The following is a 10,080-nucleotide window of genomic DNA, read 5'->3' as shown; positions in this document are numbered from 1 at the left end:
TGGAGAAATGTAGGTGTCTGGCGTTCTCTACCTGAAAGAGGATCATGTGCCTGGCTAGTGTACCAAAGGCGGGGGGTGGGGGGGGCGGGAAGGGCATCCTCAAATTGGCAGCAAGGGTCTGACGATCTGGCCCCGTGAAGAGGAAAAAGCGTTCTCTAAGCTGAAAACATGTGATCCACTATAAATCCTCTCAAGGTTGGTTTTTTTTCTACTATGGTCTTTCAAAGGTAACTAAGTCAATTTTCATTTAGTCAATAGTGGCCTGAAAGACAATAAAATTAAATAAGATAGCCCTTGTGTGAAAATAAAGCTAGTTCACCCACAACTCTACTTTTGTTTTTTAAGTAACAAACAGCTTTCTCTTTTCTTTTGTGATTTTAAAATACATACCCACTGTATTAGTTTCCTATAGCTGCTGTAACAAATTGCCTCTAGTTTAGTGGCTTAAAACAACATAGGTTTATTATCTTAGAGTTCTGGAAGTCAGAAGTCTGACAGGGTCTCATGGAGCAAAAATCAAGGTGTCAGCAGGCCTGCGTGCCTCCTGGGGTCTCTAAGGGAGAGTCCATTCCTCGCCTTTTCCAGCCTTTGAGGCTGCCCACATTCCTTGGTTCGTGGCCCCTTCCCCCACCTTCAAAGCCAGCAGTGAACCACTGTGACCTCTGGTCTTCCTTGTCACATCTCCTCTGAGCCTGACTCCTGCCTCCCTCTTGTATATGTAAGGACTTTGAACACACCTGGATCCCATTCCAAGATCCTTACTTAATCACATCTACAAAGTCCCCTTTGCCATGTAATGTGACATATTCACAGGTTCCAATGACTAGGACATGGGCATCTTTGGAGGGGCCATCATTCTGCTGACCACATCTGCCACACACCCTTTCAGAAATATAAAAATTAAGGTCATTAAATTCCACCATCTAGTGTTCACCTTCTTAGCATTTTGGCCTATTGACTTCTAGCTCTTTCCTGAGTATATATTTTTAATAAAGTGAAATCATACTATACGTAACACTTTATAGACCTTTTCACTTAATATTCCCTTGTCATTAAACTCTATACACACTGTAAAGACAGCATAACCTTCCATCACATGGATGCACTGTAAATTATTTAACCTAACCCTATTGTCAGCCACTTAAGTTGTCTCAATTTGTCCTACCACATACAATGGAATTGTTAAGGCTAGTTCACATTTATTGAGCATTTACTATGCACCAGGCATTGGTCTAAACAACCTACATCTTTTAACTCATCTAATCCTCATGACAACCCTATGAGATGGATATTATTATTGCAGATACTGGTGCAGGTGAGGAATGAAGGCTTCTGCAGATGAAGAAACTTGCCCAACGTTGAGTGACTTTGTGATAGGATTTCAAACCCAGGTCCCTTGACTCTGGGATCTATACTCTTAGCTAGTCACATACACATTATTTTCCCCAGCATCTCGGATTATCGATCTTAAGATAGACTTCTAGGAGGGCCGTTGGTTTGTGCAGGAACCACACAACACACTTTCTGTGGATTATCTCATTTAACCCTCACAATCCCTCACAATAAGGTAGTCTGTAACCTGACCAGAGCCCAGTTTGAACTGCCAGAATCTGTCCGGTGTCTCTGTGTAGAGGCCAATCAGTAGCAGGAGTGAGGGTTATGGTCGCCTCCCCCACAAGCTCGCCTTACCTACTGGTGCCCCAGGGAATGTGTAGCGCAGACAGGTGGTGCGGGCTGTCAGCAAGTAGGTGCCAAAGCAGGTACACTGTCTCCCGCGCAAGGTCCACTCGAGCTGACGTAACAGGATTCTGACAGCAGGATTCAGGATTCAACTTCCCTACCGGTCAAGTCAGGCAACAAAATTGTCAAAGGCATCTGGACAAAGAACTAGATCTTTGGTCCTGTGGTACTCCTGGACGGGTAGAGGCTACTGGATTCTTCAGAAGTACCTGTATAATATTGCTAGCCAATCCACACTCATTGTGGATTAATCCACACTTTAACACCACTAATTTTACACATAGAAAAGCATTTCTCATATCCATCCTCATTTTATAGATGGGAAAACTGAGATTCAGGATGACAAGGTGACTCACCAAAGAGCATAATCTGTAGTCTTCCCATCCAGGATCCATTTGATCATCTGATTCTATGGCCTTTCCATGTCCTCCCTGCAGGAACCAGGGCAAAACCATTAACTTTTTCATGCTCTTGATATGTATTAATAAATTGCCCTTCCAGTATACACTCACCTGTGGGGTGTGACTGTCTGCTCACTGTGGGCCCTATCTCTTAACTGACTAGTGGGAAGGTCATGTATAGCTAGCTGAAACCCCAAATCCAGCTTCCTCCAGACTTTCTATTATATGGCCAGCCTGGGAAGGCATTTGAGGCTCACAGCAGGGGGTTGTCTGCCTTTGGGCATCACCCATTCTTTCTTCCCTGGTTTGTACAGGTAAATGGAAGGTGGCAGGGCTGTCCACATGGTCCCCAGAGAAACCTTATTCAACAAACAGATGCCCACCTCACCCAGCAATAAATGCCTAGTGAATGTCGATTCTGGGCCAGGACATCCTTCCAGATCTCCGCTCTGGTCCAGTTCCCCAAAACCATTTTCCTTCTGATTGTGGTGTGATCATATGTAGGTCTGACAATTAAGTTCATGAACTCATCCAGAAAAAGTGCTACATACCTCATTGCCGAATATCACTACAGTCACCTTCAAAGTCCTCCCCTTGGGAAGCTATGCACCGATTCCACTGCATAGTCCACCCTTCAAAGCAATTTTGGAGCTCTTTTTCTGGAATGGCCATCAGGGCTGTCGTTGTATTACCCTTGATGTCCTGAATGTCATCAAAATGTCTCCCTTTCAATACTTCCTTTATCTTCGGGGAAAGAAAGAAGTCACTGGGGGCCAGATCAGGTGAGTAGGGAGGGTGTTCCAATACAGTTATTTGTTTACTGGCTGAAAATTCCCTCACAGACTGTGCCATGTGAGCTGGTGCATTGTCGTGATATAAGAGCCATGAATTGTTGACGAAAAGTTTAGGTTGTCTAAGTTTTTCACGCAACCTTTTCAGCACTTCCAAATAGTAAACTTGGTAAACTGTTTGTCCAGTTGGTACAAATTCATAATGAATAATCCCTCTGATACCAAAAAAGTTTAGCAACATCATTGCCACAAAGTTTGCCAACTTAATTGTCAGGCCTTATAAGTGAGTCACCTCCTCTCTGGGCCTCAGTTTTTCTCATCTGTAAAATGGGTAAGAAAATGTTTAACTAAATGATCCCTGATCCTTTGTAACTTTAAACATTGCCACATTTAAGGATCATTGGGACCTCTCTCCGAGTGACACTGGTAAGATAGGGGATTAAGAAAAATGTCAGTGTGAGGTACGTGGCATAGAAGATTCTCAAATAAAATTGAGGCTTGGGGAGCTTAAACACTTGAGTGTGGGCTGGATTTTTGACTTCCATCCATCTAAAGTGTAGTTTGGAAAGGGGGAAATAGCAACATTTCAATGAAGGAACCTGGCAGCCACCACCTTCACCAATGACCAAGGTCAGCATTACCAGTGGTAAGTCGTGTGGACAGCATGGACCCCTTACAGGATGGGATAAGAAGGTTCTTTGCCTCTGTGTCTTCCCCAAAACCCATAACCACAGGATAGTCATGAGAAACATCAGAAAAACCAAAATTGAGAAACTTTCTATACGATATCTGACCAATACTCCTCAAAACTGTCAAGAGCATGAAAACGAGGAAAGTCTGAGAAACTGACCAAGGAGCCTTTGGCGACATGACAACTAAATAGAATGTGGTACAGTTCCCAAGATAGGATCCTGGAATAGAAAAGGGACATTAGTGTTATAAGTTGGTGACATCTGAATAAAGCTTAGGATTTAGTCAATAATAATATTCCAGTTTTGGTTCCTTAGTTCTGACAAGTGTACCGAGTAATATCAGGGGCTAACATTAGGGGAAACGGAGTGATGGTGTATGGGTATCTGTATTATCTTTGCAACTTTTCAGTAAATCCAAAATGATTCCCAAATTAAAAACTTATTTTTTTAAAAGTGAAATCTGGACCAGCCATCACATGAGAGGATGTTCACCATCTTTAGTCATGAAAGACATGCAAACCAAAACCACAACAAGATACCACTTCACACCCACGAGGATGGCTGTAATCCAAGAGACAGACAATATTAAGTGTTAGCGAGGATATGGAGAAATTGGAGCCCTTGTATGTTGCTGATGGCAATGTGAAATGGTGTGGCCACTTTGGAGAACAGTTTGGCTGTTTCTTAAAAAGTTAAACATAGAGTGTGATCCAGGAATTCCTCTCCTAGGTGTTTACCCAAAAGAAAAGGAAATATCTGTCCATACAAAGCCTCGCACATGACTGTTCAGAGCTGCTTATTCATAATAACCGAAAACTGGAAATAGCTCAAACGTCCATCGGCAGATGAATGGATAAACACATTGTGGTATGTTCACATAGGATACTACTAGCAATAAAAAGGGATGAACCACTATTCATACATGCAACAACATGGATGGATTTCAAAATAATGATGATGAGTTAAAGAAACCAATAAAAAAAAGGGAAGATACTGTATGATTCCATTTAGAGAAAACTCTAGAAAATGCCAACTAATCTACAGCAACAGAAAGCAGCCTAGTGGTAGCCGAGGGCAGGGAGGGACTGGGAAGGGTGGAGGAGGTTGGATGGTAGGGGTTGCAAAGAGGATAAAAAAACATTTGGGGTGATGGATGTGTTCACTATTTTAATTGTGATGATGATTTCATGTATACTTAACATCAAACATATTAAATTGTACACTTTAAATATGTGCAGTTTATGATGTGCCAATTATACCTCAATAAAGCTGTTTTTTTAAAGTGAAATCTGAGGATAGGGACATGGTCAGCATGGCCTCAGTCTCCCCACCTGTAACATGGGGTGATGTGCGTGTGTGCCCCATACCCCCCGGAAGCCCACGCTGAGGAGGAGCCCGAGGTGAGCCCTGCCCAAAGCCCTGAGCTCCTAAACCTCAGGGCTGACCACTTCCCCTCCAGGGAGGGGACAAAGTGGGGCCCCTCCCACGGGGGGCGCCAGGGGTGGGGGGAATCCACTTGCTCTGTCTCTTTTTTCTTCCTGAAGAAAAAATGCATGATGCTACATGTACTTTGGGGATTTTTCAACACAATTGTCTAAAAATAGCCTGGGCCACCACAGCCTGATTCCTTTTTAGGAAGGGTTTCAGCAGTCCAGCTTGTCCCAGCAGCCGGCTCAGGAAGTGGAGGCTTGACCGAGCGGGACCTGCGGCGAGGGCGATGGACCAGGCCCACGGGGACCTTTCCCTTCCTCAGGCCAGACCTACCTACGGTCACCCACCTCATGAGAGCCAGTCTGCCAACAGCACGGGGTGCAGCTCCCCACCCTTACTTCTACCAGGGCACCACGCTCCCCAGGCTGGTCCCACAGCCCCAGCCCCCTGCAACAGTGCCCTGCATGGCAGCTCTGTGCCTCAGTTTCTCCATCTGTGAAATGGACTGCTCCACTCCCTTGCCCCGACCCCTTAGAACTGGTCTGTGCCTGCTGGGCTGAGCGTGTGGACTGGCCCTGAAACCTGTACACACCTGCCCTTTCCTGTGGTACAGTGGACAAGCAGGCGTGGGAAGACCACTCCCTGGCCAAGGCCTCACCTGGACCAGGTACCAAGCTCCAGCACCTTCCATTTCTTTGGAGTGCAGGTTTGTGTGCACCCTGTGCTGTGAGGGTTACCAGTATCGTGTGTCAGAGCCTGGACAGGCAGCAATGCCCAGGCTTGCTGGCTACATTTCCTGGCTAATAATCCTCACAGCAAACCTGCGAAGCTGACGTTCATATTACGACTGGTTACAGATTGAACTGTAGTCCTCAAAATTCGCATGTTCAAGTCCTTACCCCCCAGAAGTACCTCAGAATGTGACTGTATTTGGAGATAAGGCTTCAAAGAGGGGATTAAGGTGTATGAGGTCGTATGAGCGGGCCTGATCCGACACGATTTGGGATTTGGGAAGCAGGATGAAGAAATTAGGACAGAAACACACACAGAGGGAAAACTGCATGAGGACACAGTGAGAAGGCGGCCACCTACAAGCCTCAGAAGACAGCAGCCCAGTCGACACCTTGATCTCAGACTTCCAGCCTCCAGGCCTGTGAGGGAGTAAATGTCTGCTGTGTAAACCCCCAGGTGAAATTCCGTAAATTGACAATATCATTAGACTTAGCTAGTTTGCAGTTTAACTCACCACATAGCTCACTATCTAGCCACCTGTAATCAGACTTAGTTAGTTTGCAGTTAGAGCTACCCTGATAGTCAGCTGTTTCCTCTTTGTTTTTCCCCTCGCTGATTAATGTAAGAACTCTGTTTCGTTTCCTTTCTCAAGGCTACCCATACTTTGTAAACTAACCCTTTAATTAACAAAATCCTAACTTGGACAAGAGCAATTTCTTAATTCTCAGTTGCCCAGACACCGGAATCCAACTTACAACTCCCTTGCAGTTTTTACTGGTGATGCAGAAAAGCTCCACGCCGTGATGGCCGAGTCTGAGTCCCGAGTCCGAAGATAACATTGTCTTCAAAGAGAGGAGTCCCCAGGAAGGATGTCAGCCCTCGGACCTCCCTGACTGACGCCCTCTTTCCTAGTATATAAGAAAAAGCTAACCTGAAGTTAGATGCAGTTGTCTAAGACTCTGCCCCACCCCACTCCCACCTCTCCACGGGTGTTTCTCTCCTTACTACCCCCGGCAGCCATCTATCTTCTTTAGACACTGCCATGGGCATCCTCTCTGTTCTAACTTTAAAAACCTTTTCTTGCTCTCCCACTTTATAGTCTTGTGTGAATGCTTTCACCTTCTGCGAATGACCAGGGGCATTCTAAGCCAATACATTACAGAGGAAAAGGCCAAAGCTTTGGGGACGTTAAGAAACGTATCCAGGGTCACGTAGCTGACAAATGGCTGGGGCACGACTTGAAGCCAGGACTGCCTGTCCCCCAGGTTCTTTCCACCAAGCTCTCTGGGAAGCAGACCATTGCTCTCTTCCTGTCTGGAGGAGCACTGACCATGAGGGGCTGCGAGGGGGCTTGGCGTTGATGAGACCATGGTAACCAGCTTTCCCTCCCAGCGACTGGGTCAGGAGGGGCCGTGAGATGAATGCAGGAGACTCGGGACACTCCACCTGCCCGAGGGGGCTCAGCTGACCAGAGTGGAGTCAGGCCCAGCGCTCAGGGCCCTTACCCCACTACCTCGCTGGTCCTCCCTGGTCCTCAGCCCTGCAGGGTCCACGCTATGCCCCCGCCCGGGGTCCCCATCTGGATAGGGCCTCCTGCACAGCTGTTCCAACTCACCCCAAGAGGGAAGATTGCAGGTGAGCCAGGAGCTCTGCAGGACAGGACCAGCACAGAGTCCATCAGGACGGAGAAAAATATAAAATGCAGGCCCTGCCCCTAAGGCCAGCAGGAGTGACAAGGAGGGCAGGGGAAGCCTGGGCATGGAGCCAGCAGGTCTGGGGGGATGCTGTCTCACTGTTATGCCACAGACAAAACGTATCTGTCCCCCAGTTTCCTCAATAGAATGGGGGAGATGCTCCCTGACTCACAGGACTGTTGGGAGGATGAACAAAGGTGCCTTTTCCCTCCCCTGCTTTTCCCCTCCTCTCCCCTCCCTCTCTTTCCCCTGCAAAACTCAGGGCTAAATGCTCATAGGCTGCAGATCCATGTGTACACAGAGACACACACCAAGGCACACACACCCCTGCTTGCTCACCCAGGCACACATAAGGGACACGTATCTCCCTGAATGGAGGGGACTGGGCTGTGACTCCCCAACACCCCAGCTTCCTGCCTCCTCTCAGCTGACAGACCTGCCTCCCTGAGGTCTGCTGTTGCCCTGGCAACAAATACAGGCTCAGGGTCTGGAGCCAAAGGACCAGCTCCCCTATCACCCAATGCAGAGAGGGGTTCTCTCTTTGAGTACTCTGGCTACCTCTGGTTTTACAGAGAGGAGGAGGGCACAGGGTAGTGTGGAGCCCAGCTCTGGCTGTAAGAAGGGACAGGATTGGGCTGAGGCTCAAGGAGGAGGCCCTCCCTGCTCTAACTGCCTCCAAAAACACGCAGCTCCCTCATGGGACAGGTGATGGGGCCGGGCTTTCAGATCAGAAGTTCCAGAAGCCAGAAAAGGCCTGTGACCGGCCAGGAGAGAGGAAGCCGTGGCAAGAGCCCAGGCCACTTGTTTGGTCATCATCATGGCCAGTCAGGACCAGGCTCCTGGAGAAAGCTGCTCCCGACCACAGCCCCTGTGTCCTCCAACTGATGGCTTCTCCTCCCTCTACCCAGCTTTCCCCGAGAGAGCCTTTCTCTGCACGCTCTGCTCTTCTGGTCCTTTCAAATTGTCCTAACTGGTCTCTCACAGACACTGCCACCGGTCCCTCCACCCAGAGAGGCTCCCAACTGTGGATGCTGCTTTCCACGCAAATAACAATAGGGCTTAATAGTTTGCCCTTAAACTGCACTTACCACCGTCACGCACTGTTCTAAGTGCTTTGTGCAGATTACCCCAGCCCCTCCGGTTCTTCTATGGGCGAGCTCAACCGAAGCACACTCCGTTACTGGGACTGTTCAGCCTGCGTGCATCTTGGTTCAGCAGGAGGCATACCACAGAGGAGGGTCTGACACCATCCCGCCTGGCCCAGGCGCTGGCCAGAGGGCCGAGGATGGACTGTGTCAGCTTTTCTCAGCCCTCACTGGAGGCCATGCCATGCACACTGGAGTCAGGCGCCCTGGCTTTGAGGCCTGACTCCACCGTGTGTCAGCTGTATGTCCTCGGTCCTGTCCCTGGCCCTCCCAGCTCACTCATCTGTCAATGGGAGGGAGGTAAAGGTTCCTAATTGATCAGTTTGTTGTATAAATCAAAGATAATCATGCACTGAAAAGCCCAGAGCGAGGGTTTCCGGGCGGGAATTCCCACCCATTGTCAGGATTTTTTTTTTTGCTTTCCTGTTCCCAAATCCCGAGAAAAGTTGGTCGGGAAATCGGGAAAATCGGCTCCTTGAACCCAGGTGATTGGTAGTATCAGCCATCACTTTGTGGAAACAATTCATCGTGGAGAACAGAAAACAGTTTGTATCTCGGGATTCGGGAACGGGAAAGGGAAAGAAATTCCTGAGAGCGGGCGGGAATTCCCACCTGGAAACCCAGCTGGGGCTTGAAGGAAAATGTCTTTACTACTACGATGTCTCATATAGGCCAGTGGGGGATGGGCATGGGGACCACAGGGAATGCGGGAACAGCCTAGGGTGTCCTGACTAGTCATTCTGTGGTGTGGGTCGGTCACTCCTGCCAGGCCTCAGTTAGTCTTTCCTGTCCTGTGAGAGGCTTGGGCTGGTGCTATCCCCTCTTAAACACCTTAGTGAGCTGTAAGAAATGGCAGAGACCTCAGGAGGTCCTCCTCACTGGGGCGAGCTGTGTGCAGGCTCCCGAGGCCCCCAACCCTACAAGGCAGCCATCGCCTTCTGGGTGCTCCTTCAAGGTCTCAGCAGTAATGGAGCTGGGCTCTGCACCCCAGCTGGACCCCAGGGTGGCCATAACCACCCCTCTTCTGCTTCCCTCCCTGGCCCCCACCCTGCCTCACCCCACAGCAGCTCTCTGGAGTTCCTGGGAGAGGGCCAGTGACCTGGCGTGTGACAGTGTTTGGCTTTATTCTGTCAGAAGAGCAATTTTTTCCTCTCCTTGGCTGTACTTTCTTTTAATGACTTTTTGGATCAGCGCCCCAGCTAGATCAAAGACTCCCTGGGGGGAGGACAACAGCACAGTGTGTTTATTGTGAGAAAATCATGGACTCAGGCCTGTGGGTCTGTCCCTTGTTCTCAGGGGCCGGAGGGTGTGGGTGGCACAGCAGGTGGGACTGCCCTGAGCTCTAGATTGGGGTGGAGGGCCAGAAACTCCTTCTACCAGAGATGCAAAACAGGTGAGCACAGGGAGCGAGGGGGAGGAGAAAGGTGCCCTGCAGGGTAAGGGGAGCACAGGAG

This window comes from Rhinolophus hipposideros, assembly GCF_964194185.1.
Source record: "Rhinolophus hipposideros genome assembly, chromosome: 5".
Taxonomy (NCBI): domain Eukaryota; kingdom Metazoa; phylum Chordata; class Mammalia; order Chiroptera; family Rhinolophidae; genus Rhinolophus; species Rhinolophus hipposideros.
This window is presented reverse-complemented; position numbering follows the sequence as displayed.